This window comes from Anser cygnoides, chromosome 2, assembly GCF_040182565.1.
Source record: "Anser cygnoides isolate HZ-2024a breed goose chromosome 2, Taihu_goose_T2T_genome, whole genome shotgun sequence".
Lineage (NCBI taxonomy): Eukaryota > Metazoa > Chordata > Aves > Anseriformes > Anatidae > Anser > Anser cygnoides.
In genome coordinates, this window is record NC_089874.1 from 37,986,957 (window position 1) to 38,004,314 (window position 17,358).

Consider the following 17,358-nt stretch of genomic DNA (forward strand, 5'->3'; position numbering starts at 1 on the left):
AATTCAAAGTGAATTGATGCAATTTTGGATAGCAAATCAGTATTCTAATCAGTATTTTAATTGGTAAATAAGATACTGTTATATACTTTAATTTTGGTTGCTCTGACTTTCTGGTTCTACTTAAAATTCTTCACATGCCCATAATGAAGCTGCTAAAGCCCTTCTAGTGCCAATATTTACAGTAATCTTTTTTGTTTTTTTCTTTTGGCAATGACTGTTTTTTAGAAATTCTCTTTATGTAGACTATACCTAGAAACATGGCAGAACTGGAGGCCACAGGCCGTACTGCAGTATGAAGACCAACAAGAATCCCTTCCCTATAAACTGTGGACCAGTTTCAACTGAAGACAAAAAGTATCTTCTTGACTTTGAACTTTGTAATGCTAACAACAAGATTATTGAAAAAGGCGCAGTTCTGCACTGGGCGTTTTTTATGACAGCCCTCTTGAAAACCCAGTCTTAATCACATGCCTAATCAAAGGTTGGGCTTTAATGAATATCTGATTTAAAATGTTGTTGCTGATAACTTGGGCCACTTCACAAAAAATATCCTGTCTCCCATGACATTAGACAATGTTAGTTGAGCTGCTAGGCTGGCTACAAAGAGGACAGAGGCTATCACTTCCAAGGAGCCACTTGGTGAAGACGAAGGGCCACGGGTACAAGTTGTAGCAGGAGAGGTTTTGTTTTGCTATAAGAAAAAAATTTTTTACACTGAGAGCAATCAATCACTGGAACAACATTCCCAGGGATGTGGCAGAATCCCTGTCACTGCAGGTTTTCAAGATGCTTTTGGACAGGGTGCTCTGCAATCTCATCTACACTCCCTTTTCCCACAAAAGGTTTGACATAATGATCTTTCAAGGTTACTTGCATTCTGGGCTGTTCTGTGATTCTATGAAATTATTTGAAGGCATGAAAAAATCATTGAAACTTACATATTTAACCTCAGTCGCTGTCATATTAAAAAGCAGCTATAAGGCATGCAGCAATTGGAAAGTGTGTGTAGGGAGCATTGATTTGCCCGTTTTTACTGACATATTGCACAATAGTCACTTTGATTTGGGTGGCAAAGGTATGGGTTTGAGTTCAAAACTGGGTGGAGGCCAATGTTTGATTGAAAGGCAACCCATACGCTGTTGGATTGAACAATAAAGTGAAAATAATATTGGAGACTCCGACATAGCAAAAACATTCTGAGTTAATGAGACTTAATCCCTCCAGAGCAGTTAAGCAAAGTTAATCATTCCTCTCTACAATAAATACTGCAGTGCGTATTCTGTACAAGTCCTGGAATATATCTGCAAAAGATGAACAGAAGACACAAGAATACATTTTAACTGTGTTATTGAATTTGTTCAGAGAACTAGAGGTCTGCTATGTTTGTCTTCCTTATTTTTAATCTCATCCATATCTCATCCATAAGTGACCTGTGAATTCTGTAGTTCAAATAGGTGCTTAATTTTTAAGTTTTTATTTGTTAAAAGTTTGTTTCTAAAAATATTTGTATCATGTAAGAAATTAGCAAATGATCTGTCTTAGTGTCAGGACTGTCATGCTAATAATACATTGTTTCATAAATTACACGTATTTATACCCACTATGGAGCATGTGTTTGTAACCCATATTAAGTAGCCCGTGGAAAAATTAAGTGTGAAGAAAGTCATGGAATGTTAGTACGTACTAGAAGATTTTCTTAAAGCAAGAAGACCTATCTTGAAATGCCAAGCAAGAAAAGATTTCAATGAAACACTGAGTTTTTCTTCAGCCTCAGTGAAAGCAGAACTACCAGAATTTCATTTAAGGTAGTCAGGGATTTCTCGCTATTTGCCATTTAAGTAACAGAATGATTTTTTGTTGTCACTTATTATAATGTAGACATATTGAACTGACTTTAAACAACTAGATGTATTTCGCTAATGTTTTAAAACTTACTTTGAAACGATGAAAATGAAGCAACTTATTTTTATAACAGGCGTCTACTCTCTAGGTTTCTGTTATAACTTCTGTGTTATAGCATCTCATTGAGACAAAGCTGTGGTTTTATTATTACATTAATTTCAGGAATGGTAGTTTTACTGGTACAAACTGATGCTCTAATACTGATGAACTGTAGGAAGAATAGTTATTCAGCCTTCAATTAGTTTTATGTCTAGAATAGCTCATATTTAAACCCTAAACAACCGAGTAAATTTATTCATCTTCATTAAATTAAAAGTGTGTTTTTAATCTGCATGACCTAACTATAGGAAGAATTATTTTTCAGAACTCTGGTCTATGTGGCTACCAGATTGAACACTTTTGGGGAGTTTAGCCTCTTCTTTACTGGTTCATGCAAGAAAAGTGAATTTTGTGTCTTCCTTAGAACTTGAATTCATCTTAGTTATCTTGTGAGCTCTGTAGTGCTAAGAGTTACTGGCACAATGTCTTGGCAACCCCTCACTATACAGTCATGCCAACACAAAACCTAATACTGTTAGTTTGTCGCTGTTTATGGGAGTGGTCTCTCTGTGTCCAGAAAGAAGTGACCTGCGTTGTCACGCTGAGTGCTGCTATACCAGCTTGGTGTGGCAGTGGGGGTTCGTCGCTGGCTAGCTCTTAGCTAAATGAATTGAGGAATGTGAGGAGAAAACATATGCCGTGTGAGCCTTCCAGTTGCAGCTAAATCCACATTTTTCCAGTTTATTGAAACAATGAAATAGTTTTGGTTGTTGGCAACTGGGTTTTCTGTTCTACGGTCACGGGACCCTGTTTACAGATCATTGTCTGCTTAGGAGAGACAGGATCCACCTCACTAAGCAGGGCAAAGCTATTTTTGCAGGCAGGGTGGCTGACCTTATAAGCAGGGCTTTAAGCTAAGAATGAAGGGGGATGGGAGAGAGTGACTGACAAGCCTGTGAGGGATTGATAGGCAGGGTCAGTGAGAAAAAAAGCGTAGGGTGATGTGACGGGAAGGGATCACAAAATCAGTAAAATGGACCCAAAACAGGGTCACTTCCAGCACTTGAGTATAAGCAAGGAAGTGCCCACAAGGCACCATTGTGGCGAAATCCTCCAAATCCTTAGTAGGAACTCAACATGTTGGGGTCCCTACCTTAAGTGACTGGACTTTACTAGTAACACTAACACACTGTATGGGCATTAAACATTTTAGTTATCTGTGTGCAGTTGCAGGGCTGTGATTCTGTGGGGGTCACATAGACATGGCAGGATGGTTCCCAGGACTGCAGCGCTGCAGTGGTGTAGAGGCTCTTCAGGAAGGGTGGGCTGGGAAGATGAAGGGCGGAGTTGCCCCGTTACATGAGAAAGCAGCCAGAGTGCACGGAGCTCTGCCTGGGAATTGCTGAGGAGCCAGGTGAAAGTTTGTGAGTTAGGATTAAAGGGAGGACAGGTAAAGGTGGCTTTATAGTGGGTGTCTGTTACAGGCCATCTGAGCAGGAAGAATAAGGGGATGAGGCCCTCTACAGACAGATAAGCGCAGCCTCACGTTTGCAGGCCCTGGCCTACATGGGGGACCTCAGCCACACTGATGTCTGTTGAAGGGACAACGCAGCAAGACGTGAGCAATCCTGGAGGTGCCTAGAGTGCACTGATGATAACTTCCTCCTCCAAGTGACAGAGGAGCCGACCAGGAGAGATGCGCTGCTGGACCTCATGCTCATCAACAAGTTGAAAATGTGAAGGTCAGAGGCAGACTCGGCTGCAGTGACCATGAGATGGTGGAATTCAGAATCCTGAGGAGAGTGAGGAGGGCAAAAAGCAAGCTCACAACCCTGAACTTCAGGAGAGCAGGCTTTGACCTCTACAAAGGTCTGCTTGGAAGAATCCTGTGCGATAAGGCCCTGGAGGGAAGAAGGGCCCAAGAAGGCTGGTTTTAGAATTCAAGGATTACCTCCTTCAAGCTCAAAAGCAGTCCATCCTAATGAATAGGAAGTAAGGCAAAAATGCCAGGGGGCCTGCATGGGTGAACAGGGTGCTCCTGGCCAAACTCAAGCACAAAAAAAAAGCATGCAGAGCGTAGAAGCAATACAGGATAACCTGGGAGGAATACAGAGACATTGAGCATTCAGGGCTGAAGTTAGGAAAGCTGAAATGGAAATGGAATTGAATCTGGCTGGGGATATCGAAGACAACAAGAAGGGCTTCTATACACGCACTGATAATCAAAGGAAGGCTAGGGAAAATGGGGGCAACTGATGGATGAAATGGGAGACCTGCTTACACATAACAGTGAAAAGGCAGAGGTACTGAATGCCTGCTTTACCTCAGTCTTTAACAGCAAGAATACTTCCTACCTGCATACCTCCAGAGGAGTCTTCCAACCTCAGCCATTCTGTGATTCTGTGAATTCAAATCAGCAACGTAAACGGTTTATCTAAATCACCAACTATTAAAACAGAAAAATTGTGCTAATTACAAAATCTAATGCTGACTTTAGCATTTATGTTTTTTTACTTTGAATTGAGTCTCGGTAAAAATTTATGTGCAATACTAATAGTTCTGGTACTGATGTTGTGGTTAATGAATAATAACATCCTGATTCAAATAAGACAAAATGTGTTGCTGCCTCAATTGTATATTCAGCTTCGCCGGGTATTTTCCCTGGTGGTTTTTCTGGTACTGGAACGCTACATACAGAATCTGAGTTTGACTGTGACGGTCCTCAGTTGTACAGATACCATGACTGGTTTTTATCATCCATAGTTAAGGAAGAAAAAAAAATATTAAGTGACAATGGTTTTATCTTAATGTTTTCAGATGTAGCTTATTTGTTCAACTGTAATTTTTATTAGTTTTTCCAAAACTATTGTAACTGTCTTTCCACAAATTTCCAGCTGACTTAATCCTTTCAATGCTATGACTCTGTGTATAGGCTACTTTCATAACTTCTTGGAATAAACTCTTCTGTAAATCAAATCAGTGACAACTGAGAGCTACTTAAATCAGGAGGCAAAGAGTCCTATTTTCTGAAGCCATTCAAGAAGAAGAAAATTGTTGGTCAAAGTGCAATTTTAAGGTAGCTCCATTTTGCGTATTGAAGACAATCTCAGGACTTGTTTACTTATTATGTAGTGTCTACTAAGAACACGAATTAGAGTAAGTGAAATTATGAACAATTCTGTGTGCAGATAAATTAATTTACAGAATAGACTGCTCAAAAAATTACCAAAAAAAAACAAACACAAAAACAAACAAAAAAAACCCACAACCTACAGAAGCACTATGTGTTACAGTCTCCTGATCGAGATTTTCAGTTTTCTGTTTCTGTGCTAGTTCAGAAATCTTGGAGGAGAAAGGAAGAACCTTTGATGCCCAGTCTTAGCCATGCCAAGAAATGGACAGACCAGTGTAGTCTGATCTTGTCCTTCATTTCTTCAACATCTTCAAGGAGGGAAAAATGGCAGTGTTGTTGCAGCACCCATACAGGAGCCCTGCATCCAAATACGTCTTTGATGGAGGTATTAAAGCCTTCATCCTTCATATAAGATCACTTGGTAGCACAAAATGTGACCTTTCACCTTTCCTCTGGTGTCATAATTATGGGTCTGATTTTGTCCTCCTTAGCCAGCTTATGTTTTCACTGAATGTAATGGGAGAGTTACCTGCATTAGGCATTATGCAACTGGATACAGGAGTTCTTCATTGTGTCAGTAACTGAAGACTTAAACCACTACAGTTTCACTGACTTCATTGAAAGTGCATTACATTGGCCAAGTACTAATTCAGCTGAGAAAAGCATTGGTATCTGCATGCTTTCTTCTGTGTGTACTACAGCAATCAAAACAATAGAACATTGAATCAAAAATCCACAACGTTGTGTTCCTTCAGGTCTTAACATACTACGTAAACATGAAAGAGTGGGAAGAGAAGTATAATCTTTGAAGCATTTGCATTGATATGCATTTTCCTAGCTCATACGTATACCTCACAGGAGAGATGAAGACTTTTAATTTGTTGTACCACTTACTAGATTTTTCTTTCAACTGATACAGTGTTGTGTTTTCATTTGGAACCAAGGTGTGCTTTAGCTAACTTATCTTTCTTGTTTTGTATCATAAAATTCAAGTGACTAGAAGTCTCTGGATAGTTTTTTATGGGAGCCTGCCTACACAGGAGAGTTTGATTCATATTGATATTAATGGCTTTACATTGGAATGACCTCGTTCCCTCAAAATTTATGAAAAGATTCAGAAAGTTCCGTTTTTTAAATATTTCAATGATAGTATTTTCAGGTTCTTGCTAGAGATCATCAAGGGAGTTCTGAAGTAAGATAATATGCAGTGGTCTTAGCCAAGACCTCGTGACAGGTCAATAGGAAGTATATGAAATTCTTTGAAAAGAAAAAGTATAATCTAATTGTGATTCTTTGCTCATTGAAGAACTGTCCATAGCTTTGTCATAAGCGATTTACTTGCTACCTTGTGACTTGGAGACCAGTAACGCTTTCACTGTGAAAGATTGTTAAAAGCGTAGAGCTTTTCTTAGGAAAAACAAACAAATAGCAACAACAAAATACAATACTATTAAAATGCCAAAGTATTATTAAATCATGGACTTCAAATAAGTACTTAACCTTACAATCTTATTTTTGGATGACTTCCTAGTACTGCAAATGCTCCACCTATAAACCTTGCAGGATACACCACAATTTGTATTTATTTTTGAATTGCATTTGTTTTAATTACAATTAATCACTTTTCATGCTTACAGCTACGGTTGGGTTACTTTCATGAGGTGCAACTCAACATGGTTATGCTAAGAAAATGTGAACCAATAATCTTTCTGAGTGTGATTCCTGCATGGTAAAAATAGGAACTATTAGGGACCCAGTTGAAAACTCAGGATAGGAAGAACTTAATAGTTCACCTCACTAAACCCAACCCTTGTAACCCAGTCTGGTTCCGTTTCCTGCTTCCTCAGTGTAACATTTGGCATACCTAATTTTAAAAAGTCACCATAGAAAAATACCTACAAGGTGCTTTGCAAATCAAGGGCTAACTAGTATGTGTAGTAAATATCAAAGTATTATCACAGAAAATATTAAAATATGAATCAAATGCAGTACATTTAGAAATTTTCCAACTATGAAATAGCGTATTTTCAACACCACAAAATTTAAGGCAGTGGCTGCTTTGCAAATGTGAGGCCTATGAAAATGGATAGACATAAATTTGTAATCCTGAACACAATGACAAATTATTCTAAGATTTCATTTTATTTTACTGTATTTCACTTCCCCTCACCTCCCTGGGAGATTAAAATGTAACATTATGTGCACAAATTCCTTAAAGTATCTCTCAGACTGTTTTAATAATCCAAGTCAGAGCTGCCTTATAATTTATATTCAGTAGAAATAGCTATGACATTTTCAGTCACTTAGAGTATCAAGTAGGCAACATCAAAGCATATTTTCCTGTACTTCTCTCAGTCATCTTAAAAGAAGAACCTTCTCAATTTTCATTCACATGGATCAGCATCACATTTTCCAGTGTAAAAAAAAGTATACGTGTATTTGCAAATGCTACTACTATCCTTCAAATTAATGACTTCATGGCTTAAAAGCTCTGTAATCATCTTGTTGCAAGACCTCTTGCAAAAATGCAATTGCAGTTGTCCCTTTTATCTCTGAAGAAATAATTTCAGCTCTGACAAACAATTTTTTACCATGCTGCACAGTAGTTTACAAATCATAACAACTGAACTACTTGTGGGCTTCCAGAGTTAGACAAGTATCTAAGAAGTGGAGCAAGCAACAGGTACAGAAATGAATATAAGAAGCCATCTGTCTGTTTCGATTGCTGAAAGATCTTGCAGAAAGTGAACAATGAATTTCTTATCTCTGTGACTGTGCCGATGATGTCACAGCAACTAATGCCAAAATTTTGTGTTGTTTGCCCATAACAAAGTACTTGAAGGCAGTCCACCCACTCAAACTATGCTGACACAGAATGTTTCTGAGCAGTCCTATGGCTTAATTGCTGGTGGCAGCAAATGTTCTAAAAAATACAATCTTTAGCAAATCTGGAGTCACGTGAATGAAAACTGGCAGTCTATTTGGATGACTGTGCCTCAAGTAGCAAATAATCTCTGATTATGATCTGACAGTGGAATGAAAAAAAAAGTAAAGAAGTTATTTCAAAGTCAACTCTGTAATTCAGATTTATTGTGGGACTGAGAGGTTGTCCATGAGATAGTGAATGCAACTGTATGGCCATCAAGAATACAAGAAAAGTATCAAAAAATGTAATAAAAATATAAATGGTATCTTTTTACTTCATAATTGTGTCTTGAACTGTAACCATTCTTGAAATTTTCAAGTTGGCTTAAAGACTACGTATGCGCACATCATAGGTAGCAGGGTATAATGAGAAAACAACATGACACAGAAAAAGATCTGTAGAGGAAGAATACTGAATAGTAACGTGACATCTGCTATTCCCATGAGATTCTATGATCTTTAGATTTATTACTGGTGTTTTTTGTTTGTTTTGTTTTGTTGTGTTTTCAGTTATAAAGGACATTTTAATACATGAGTTTTAAAGAAAGGCCCTACCCTGGAAATACCATATATTCAAAATCATACAGCATTTACAGTAAGTGACTGCATATCTCTGTTCGTAGGTCTTAACAGCAAGCCAACTTCATAAATGTTAAATCCACACACATATCATATATTGATGCTGCTGAGAGAAGAAAAAAGAGCAATATGTTAGTGAAGAGTAAAAAAGATCAAGCTGTGAAAAATGACAGGATGCCTACCAAGGTAATGGATACCAAGAGATTGTGCTGAGGAGGTAAACACCGGGCCACATCTGGAATTGCTACTTTCAGATTAGAGAATTTGAATGGAGTTACAGTAGTTAATGTGTCCAAGGGTCTTCAACAGAAAAGGCCACAGAAACAGGGACATGTTACCAAAAAGCAAAAAGTAATGTAAAGCAATGGAGCAATCAGGAGGGAGATCTTCTCTTTATTAAGAGTTGATAGAATGTCTGTTTTGAAAGAATATTCAAAGAGATTAGTTTTCTAAAAAAAAAATATTACAAAACTGATCACTTTCAAAAGTGATGTGTATTTGGCACTGTCCTGGATCCTGTCCTTTGTTGTTAAAATTTGTGTCAAAAATTATCCTGAAAAGAATTATGTTCCCTCTGTAGAACCTGCTACTTCAGTCTTCAGAGAGAGAGTATGAGGATAAACATGAACTGGTGGCTTGACCCAGGAGGGCGTTTCTTATGCTCCCAATCACTAAGTGCCACAGAATGGTGGAAGGTAATTTCCTGAGGCTAAGGGCAAGGGTGGGGGAGAGAACAGGAACAGAAGACAGGACAACTTCTTTTCTGGAAACCTTCATTTGTATCACGTTATGAAAAAAATATAGTATGAAATCATAGGCTGGTTTGTGTTGGAAGGGACCTTGGAGAACATCTCGTTCCAATCCTTCCACTAGACCAGGTTGCCCAAAGCCTCATCCAGCCTGGCCTTGAGCACTTCCAGGGATGGGGCATCCAAAACTTTTCTGGGCAACCTGTGCCAGTGCCTCACCATCCTCATAGTAAAGAATTTCTTCCTCATATCTAATCTAAACCTACCCTGTTCTAGTTTAAAGCTGTTACCCCTTGTCCTACCACTGCACTGGCTGGCAAAGAGCTTTCCTGTAGCCCCCTTTAGGTACTGGAAGGCCGCTGTAAGGTCTCCCCAGAGCCTTCTCTTCTCCGGGCTGAACAACCCCAACTCTCTCAGCCTGTCTTCACAGGAGAGGTGCTCCAGCCCTTTGATCATCCTTGTGGCCCTCCTCTGGACTCACTCCAACAGGCCCATGTCCTTCTTGTGCTGGGGGCCCCAGAGCTGAACACAGCACTCTAGCTACTGCATTGGGATGGGAAACCATCACTGGGATTTGGGATGGTGATGGCACAGTTCTGCAGGTAACCTGACAGCAATAAGCAAGGCCTGACACTCCATGGCAGCTCCACCCTGATAGAAGATGCCTGCCAGCCTGGGAGCTTGGAAAGCCGGCCTGGGACTTGGCCTCTGCAGCCTGGGAGCTTGGCCTGCAAACTGATGGCCTCCTTGAGGGTGCCAGTGGCACTGGCTCATGCCTTCCCCTCCAAAAATCAAGTTCACCTGAAAATCATTGCTACAGTTGGTTAGTAGGGATGGAAAATGATCATTGAGAAAGGAAATTGTTGGGACCTCTGGCCTGAGTTGGCCATGGGCACCACTAAAAGCAAAAGTCTTGGTGTGCCTTTGACCCAAAGCCTCTCTGCTTGCCTACCCTGTAGTTGCCCACCACCTCAGAATAAATCAACTTCAGATTTTCAAAAGCACCTAGAAATGGAAACTTCAAAGTCGGTAGTCAGTCCATCAAATTGGGACTTCCGTGGTCAGATCTCTGACTGAAACTGTACAGGTTTATGAATATGTGCAGACCTCTTCATCTATGCTTATTAGAGCTAGATGGTCCTACCCTATTTTTTAAACTAGGCACTAAAGATCATACCTTCACACCTACTATAGCACCGCTCATTTGAGTTTGAACAAAGTTAAAGTGATCTGATGGCTGCCAAAAAGAAAGAAAATATGACCTTATACTGAAACAACTTCAGTGCTTTTACCCAGACAACACTGTAAAGGCAAACAAAGTGAATATCTGTTATGTTTAAATGTGTACTTTAAAAAAGAAAATTTATCACAAGCTCACACCGCCTGTGTGTGTGTATGTAAGGTACACTTCAACTCATTCACCCAATTGAATTTGCAGGGTATTTTAACCCATATAACATGCTCATAACAATGCATAGAACAGCATGAGTGGATTTCAGTGATTTGAACATTCGAAGGTGTACAGAAGGGATATGTGGGTGAGATGCATCTTCACTGTCTTGTATCACTGAGAAATCCTTGGGACCCTACGCATTATGCAAAACACTTTATTTTGTAGGAGGTAGGAGTATGCAGAACGCATTTTCTCTGACCCTGAGTAAAAGAATATGTAAGAAATTCCTGAAGGAAAAGATGATAGACTTCTCTGTGTTCTTGTTTTAATATTTTTATGTGGCTAAGGGTGGTTTTAAAAGTAGACATTCAATTCACCTAAAAGATGTATTTTATGGTTCTGTAGTGTGAGGTTTGATTTTTTTAGGAAATTCTACTATTGTGTTATTTGCATGTCACCTTCAGCATAGCGATTCAGGCTTCAGAATCTTTGTTTAAAAGGGATTGTTCGTATTAATGGGCCCAAATTATTTTTAACCCTTAGAAGTCTGAGAGCGCTAGCTGATCTCAGCATCAATGTAAGCAGTTATTATGCAGATACATACCTTTTAGCTCTACCAGTTTATCACAAAGCACAGCTTCTTACCTTCTCCAGTCTTGAAAAAATAAAACTTTTTTTTTTTTCCTGGAATTCTTTTAAATAGCTAACTTTTGTATATGCTCAAAATCAACCATGTAATTTAGCAGCAAGGAGGAAAGAAGGAGAGTTAAAATAGGATTTCTAATATCTTGAAAAACAAGTGACTTGTTCAAACCTTGATACTGTATGTTATTGCTTTTCCTTCTCTGCTACTTGTTCATCTCTTTGTTTTCATCTAAAAGGGAGAAAAATAGATGATATTTTATTTCTTGTTATTAAGATTAATAGTAAACTATTAACATTTTCCTGAGATGAATTATTTATTTGTAAAAATATTTGATATTTCATTTTTGGGACTAAATTATTAAATTTGATAGGAACTTCTGGATTTTCTTCAAACAAATATTAAAAACTGATCTAGCTGCTTTTTTCTGCATACTTTTATATAGTTCGCCTGAATGGAGGCAGAGCAGGTTAAAGAATATTTGGAGTGACAGAGATGTCCAAACTGAGAGAATATGATGAGATTTACCTCAGACCAACAGTTCCCAACCTTATAGACAGTCTTTGCAACTTCCCCTATTCTACTTTCTGCATCTGCAACACTTTCTTCTCTAAACGCAGCTGCTGCAGGTCTGGGCCACACGGAATGAGGGAGCGGCAGAAGTTGTGTATGGGCTGTATGTCAGGTTTCGCCTCGTTGCTCACTGGGCATGCTTTATTACCATCCAGAGGAGAAAAGTAGTGCTGAGGGCTTTAATGGTGGGTGAAGAGGAGTCAGAGGCAGCACTGCCTTCCTGTTCTCATCCTGTGAACCTAGAGAATGCTCTCTTATTAAGAGACGAGAATAAAAGAGGCATCAACAGCTACACTCTAAGGAAGTAATTGGCTTCATGACCAGAGGGGTTGTGGGAGATAAGACATATCTTGCTGTTAGAAATGGATTTGACATTGTTCCATATTGCAAGCAAACAACAGAATAGAGTCTAGAGGCAAAGTGAAAAATGACTCCCAAAGATGAGTAACCAATGTTCTGCTGCAAACTGAGAGGGAATTCTAAGTTAGGTTCCAGCAGAGTCTGTCCTAAGGTCATTTCCATTCAATATTATAATTAAGCACTTGGATAGCAGAAAGGAGAATGTGCTTACAAAATTTATGAGTAAGAACAAGCTGGAAGAGAGGGCAAGTACTGTGAAGGGCAGAACTATCGTAACAAATTGGAATCATGGTTGACAATCAGCAAGATAAATTCAGTTTAATAGAGCTGGAGAACCAACGCTTACGAAGCAGAAATGAGATACACAAAAACAAAATGAGGAATGACCATCAGCCAGTTACACAGCAGAAGAAATTCAGAGTTTTCCTGGACAGCAAGATAAATATAAGCCAATAAAACAATAGTGTCACAAAAGAGTGAAATAATGTGTTCTGGGGAGATATTTGCAGGGAGGTCATTGCTGAAATAACAAAGCTAATTATTCTGCTGTACTCAGCGCTGGTGAGTCCTCAGCTGTATTACTGTGTGTGGTTTGTGCACCACCGCTGTTTGTGGTTTTTGCACCACACTCTACAAAGATGTAGACAGACTAGAAATGGTACAGAGGAAATCAACAGAAATGAGAGGTTCAATCTGCATGATTTCCCAAGGCGCCATCTAGCCCTACATTTCTATGAAATAATCTTTGAAGCCGTTATCTGCTGTATGCTAAACGTTCTCCGCATATTGTACTTCTGTAGCTTCCCTGTTTTCCACAAGATTACGTGATCGTCAGAGCCAGTTTGCCAGTTTGTCCATTGCAACTGTTTGAAACATGAACATGATTTAGCTGAAGTCTGTTTTAATACTGACTTCACTGAGACACGGATTTGGCTTGAAATATTTATCAAAATGTAACATTTACTTCTCAGTTTTGTTTTATACTTTTTTTTTTTTAACAGAAGTTTATAGTAAATGTTAGTTGTGTGTAAAAGTAATTGGTTTTATCAGCATGAAGGAATATTTGGGGGTAGATGAATTGATGTAGGGCTGGAATTTAGCAGATTCTATATTTAACCCTCTGTATGGTTGCCTTTTTGCCCTGGCCAAGCCTCTGTGCTCGGGATTTCACCTCCTATGAAACAATGATTCATGGGTACTTTTTGAGGATTAATTCTTGTTTGAATGGATTTGAATAAGAATTATGCTAAAGCATTTTCCTACTGCGATGTCATTTGTTACTTTTTCTACAACCGTTCTTTATTCTTTCAAATCCATTTGTTCCTATTAGAAGGTGAAGTAAACTCGTTAAGGTCAGGTGCGCAATCAGCTGTTCAACAGCACTTGGTAGGCTACAGCTATTTCAGTTCCAGGAGTTAGCCTTTGGGGATTTAAATGGCTGCTGAAGTGGGCTAACGGGAACCTCCTGAAGTTTAACGAGGGGAACTGCAAAGTCCTGCACCTGTGGAGGACCAGCCCCAGGCCCCAGGAGGTGCTGGGGGCTGCCTGGCTGGAGAGCAGCTTGGCAGAAAAGGGCCCAGGCGTCCTGGTGGCCACCGCGCTGAACACGAGCCAGCAGTGTGCCCTAGCCACAAAGAAGACTAGCGATATGCTGGGCTGCATTATGCAAAGCATTGCCAGCAGGTCATAGGAGGCTTTTCTACATCCTTCTAAGGTTTCCTACGTAGAAATTCAAAGACAGACAATTCTTCAGGGTTCAAAACTGTTTTACCTTATGTTTTTTTTTTCCTGAATAGAAGTCCCAGTCCATAACTATAGTTGCCACTGAGGTTTTAATTTCCCCTCTTCCCCCACCTGAAGTCACCACTGTACACCAGGCTGCACATTATATATATTTAGATCAGACTAAAATGCCTCCAGTTCTGCTTCCTTCAGCATTTCTCGCACATGCTTCTATTCAAAGGTATCCTTAAAGGGATCATTTAGTAAAGCTTCAATGTTATAAACTTTGTTCCAAATGGATTTCACACACCTGAAAACCAAACCGTTAAATGTAAAACTTCTGTTCAGCCTGATGAATACCTTAAGAAGCTAGAAGGAGTGGAGCATTTGGAACAAGAGCTAAAATTAGCCTTTTATCATGCTTGCTAATGTCAGTCAGAAGTCCTTCTCAGTCCACTCAGATACCTTCCTCGGAGAACCTTTTGTTTTTTTTAAAGACACATCCCAACACTGTAGAAACGTGTGATTGCAGCAGATGGCAGCATCCCTAGCTCAGATGAGTTACCCATTGCAATGCAGGTGGGCAGTGTGACAAGTGGCCTGAGTAAATGTCCTCAGCTCTGCTCTGCGAGGGTGAGATCTATGCTGCTGCAACCTCTCTGCTGCTGTTGGTTTTCAAAGCTTTAAATTACCCATAAGCATGGCAATCAGATCCCTTGGCTGCTGTGCAGACCTATCTTTCGTGCCTATTTAGTTAACCACACTATAAATAAAATATTTCCATCTAGAAACAAAGAGCGGTTTTTAATGTTTAAATATTTTGCATATGAATCTATTTGTTAGTGTGTCATTTACTGGGCAACTACCTACAACAAGGCATGTCCATGAGCTGAAGGATTTGTCTGCTAACTGGGATGTCGTAAAGTGAGAAAGCACTAGAGTGAAGCTGGTTTATATGTGATGTAGGAAGAACATTAAAGTATGTGTTTTAATATCTAACATGATAAATGTTCCTTTTTCCATAGCTGATGGAGATATATTAGTGAAATAAACAGAATTTTAATGTTGAATTTGCACTTCACTTCTTCAGATAAGTGTAAAACCTTCTTACCGCAATGTTTCTTTGCTTATCCTTTATGTATGCAATTTGCTGCATTTTGAAACTCATATTTATCACAGATTTGAATGCATACTTGAATAAAACAGTAAGTATCTACATTCATCCATCACCATGATATTATCTCGTGCAGCTCCCCACTTCCCTTTCTGCCTCCAATGCTGTAAGACCTTGCTTTACTATTTATTCACCCTTAGTATCTGGTGTTCTTCTCATGAATCATGTTGACAATTTGCTAAATTCAAAATACGTTTTATCTGAACATGAGATAATTTTTTGCCTTCTGGGCACAGCTAGAAAGTAGATAAGAAAACACAGATTTTAATTTGATAATTTTTCTTGTTTTTGTTTGTTTCTTTTTTGTTGTTGTCTGTTGGTGGTAGTGGTGGTGTTTTTTTGTTTTAAATACTCTTATGAATATTTAAAAGACTTCTACGAGTCTTTCCCACTGCGATTCCATATTTTCCTAAATGGCAAATGGCTTAATCAAATATCACTTGATTCCCAGTTTTGCTTCTTTAGTTTTGATCCACTCAGCTCTTCCTATCTGTTTCGATGTCTATGCTAATTTGCTCATGCTCCTTGGTTCTTTTGGCCTTTCAGTGCCTTTTCTGCCTATTCATTATTGACACTGATGTTTTGCCTCTCTTAAATTTGTGGGTGTTAGCAACTCACTTATTTGGAAGAATGGTACGCATTTCTTCATCGGCTCACATGTTCTGAAACAAACTGCTTCCCTTGTCTGTTGGCACCAACTCACATATGGTTTGCTTAAAAAAATTGGTTCCAAGGCAAAACAAAAGAGAATTAACAAAACAAAGTTTAAGCATAATGAATGTATAATTACCACCTGAACTATTATTAATACAATGTTATTCAATCCGTAGGGATGAAGCCTGTCTCAAGCAATTTAGCTGACATACATTAAAATGGAAATTTAATTCTTATTACAGTAATGATTCACTAAAAAACTCGAGATTCAAAATGCTTATGATGTTTTGAGTGAATATAGATAATATACTCCTAAATAGAGCAGCAGAATGTTCATATATATATATTCATGTTTATATTTTGCATATTATTTGCAGCAGCTGAGCTTCTGTACTTCATGATTGTAGCATTTGTTCAATTGCCAGGGCAATTTGCTTGCTGCTTCTTCCTCCACTTGTAAAATGTGGGTATTATTTACATGTGTAATACTGTAAGAATTAGTGTTAGTAAAACAAGGATGAGTTTTTATCCATTGGCCTGATTACAACCTCATTTATATAAATATAATTCCACCAAAAATGATTAGTCTCAATATTTGTCAATTTCTCTTAATTTCCTTGAAAAAATACTTCTGTAGTCCTTGGAAAATTCCCCTGGTATTAGTTCTTTAAGCTATATTAAGTGATGTAGTGTAAAAGTGATTTACTGTATTTCTGGTGGTATCTGTTAGTTTACTTGTATTTTTACAATATTAGGCAAGTAACAGTGTTTTATAGTACAAATACATAGCAGAAGTATGGTCCTGTCCAAAAAATGATGGAATTCTAGGCATTGGCTCGTAGTTTTAGGTATGGCTGACAAAGTATATAAATTTTAAAATGCCATATTAGAAGTTCCATCTGTACTACTCATGAATACCTCACAAAATACAAGTACGATAACCTCTTAAGACAAGCATGACTCCAGTTTCATCACCGCCATGTCAACGAGCACTTCTGGTGAAAACATCCACCTTTTACATAGCTATATTTAGTAGGATGCTTCCTGGCAAATATCAACAGTCTGTTTGAATGAAATCCAGTCATTCCTCTAGTAAAACAGAACAAATCTGTAGGCCGTTGGCTGAACGTATACAATAATATCAGAGAATATAACCAAACCACAGCACATCTGAAAATGTAAACACTTGTTAATCTTCTATAGTAAGTCTTGGAAATGGCTAAGGCTGGTCATACCATGAACAGACAGCCATTCACCACCTTCCAGCTAACTGATGCTGTCTTCTGCTTTGGCAGTCAAAGACTGATCCCTGCTTTGTTCAAGGAAATGTGACTTGTATATTCTTGGTATAACCAGATAACCCTAAACTTTGTCATCGGTTTCTGATCCAGATAGATATGTCCTGAATTAAACAAATTCAATTTTGTTAATCTATCCTTCAGCATAATGTTATAACATGGCTTTGTATTTCCTTAGTACCTTTCATATGCTGATTAAGCATACTTGCAAGTG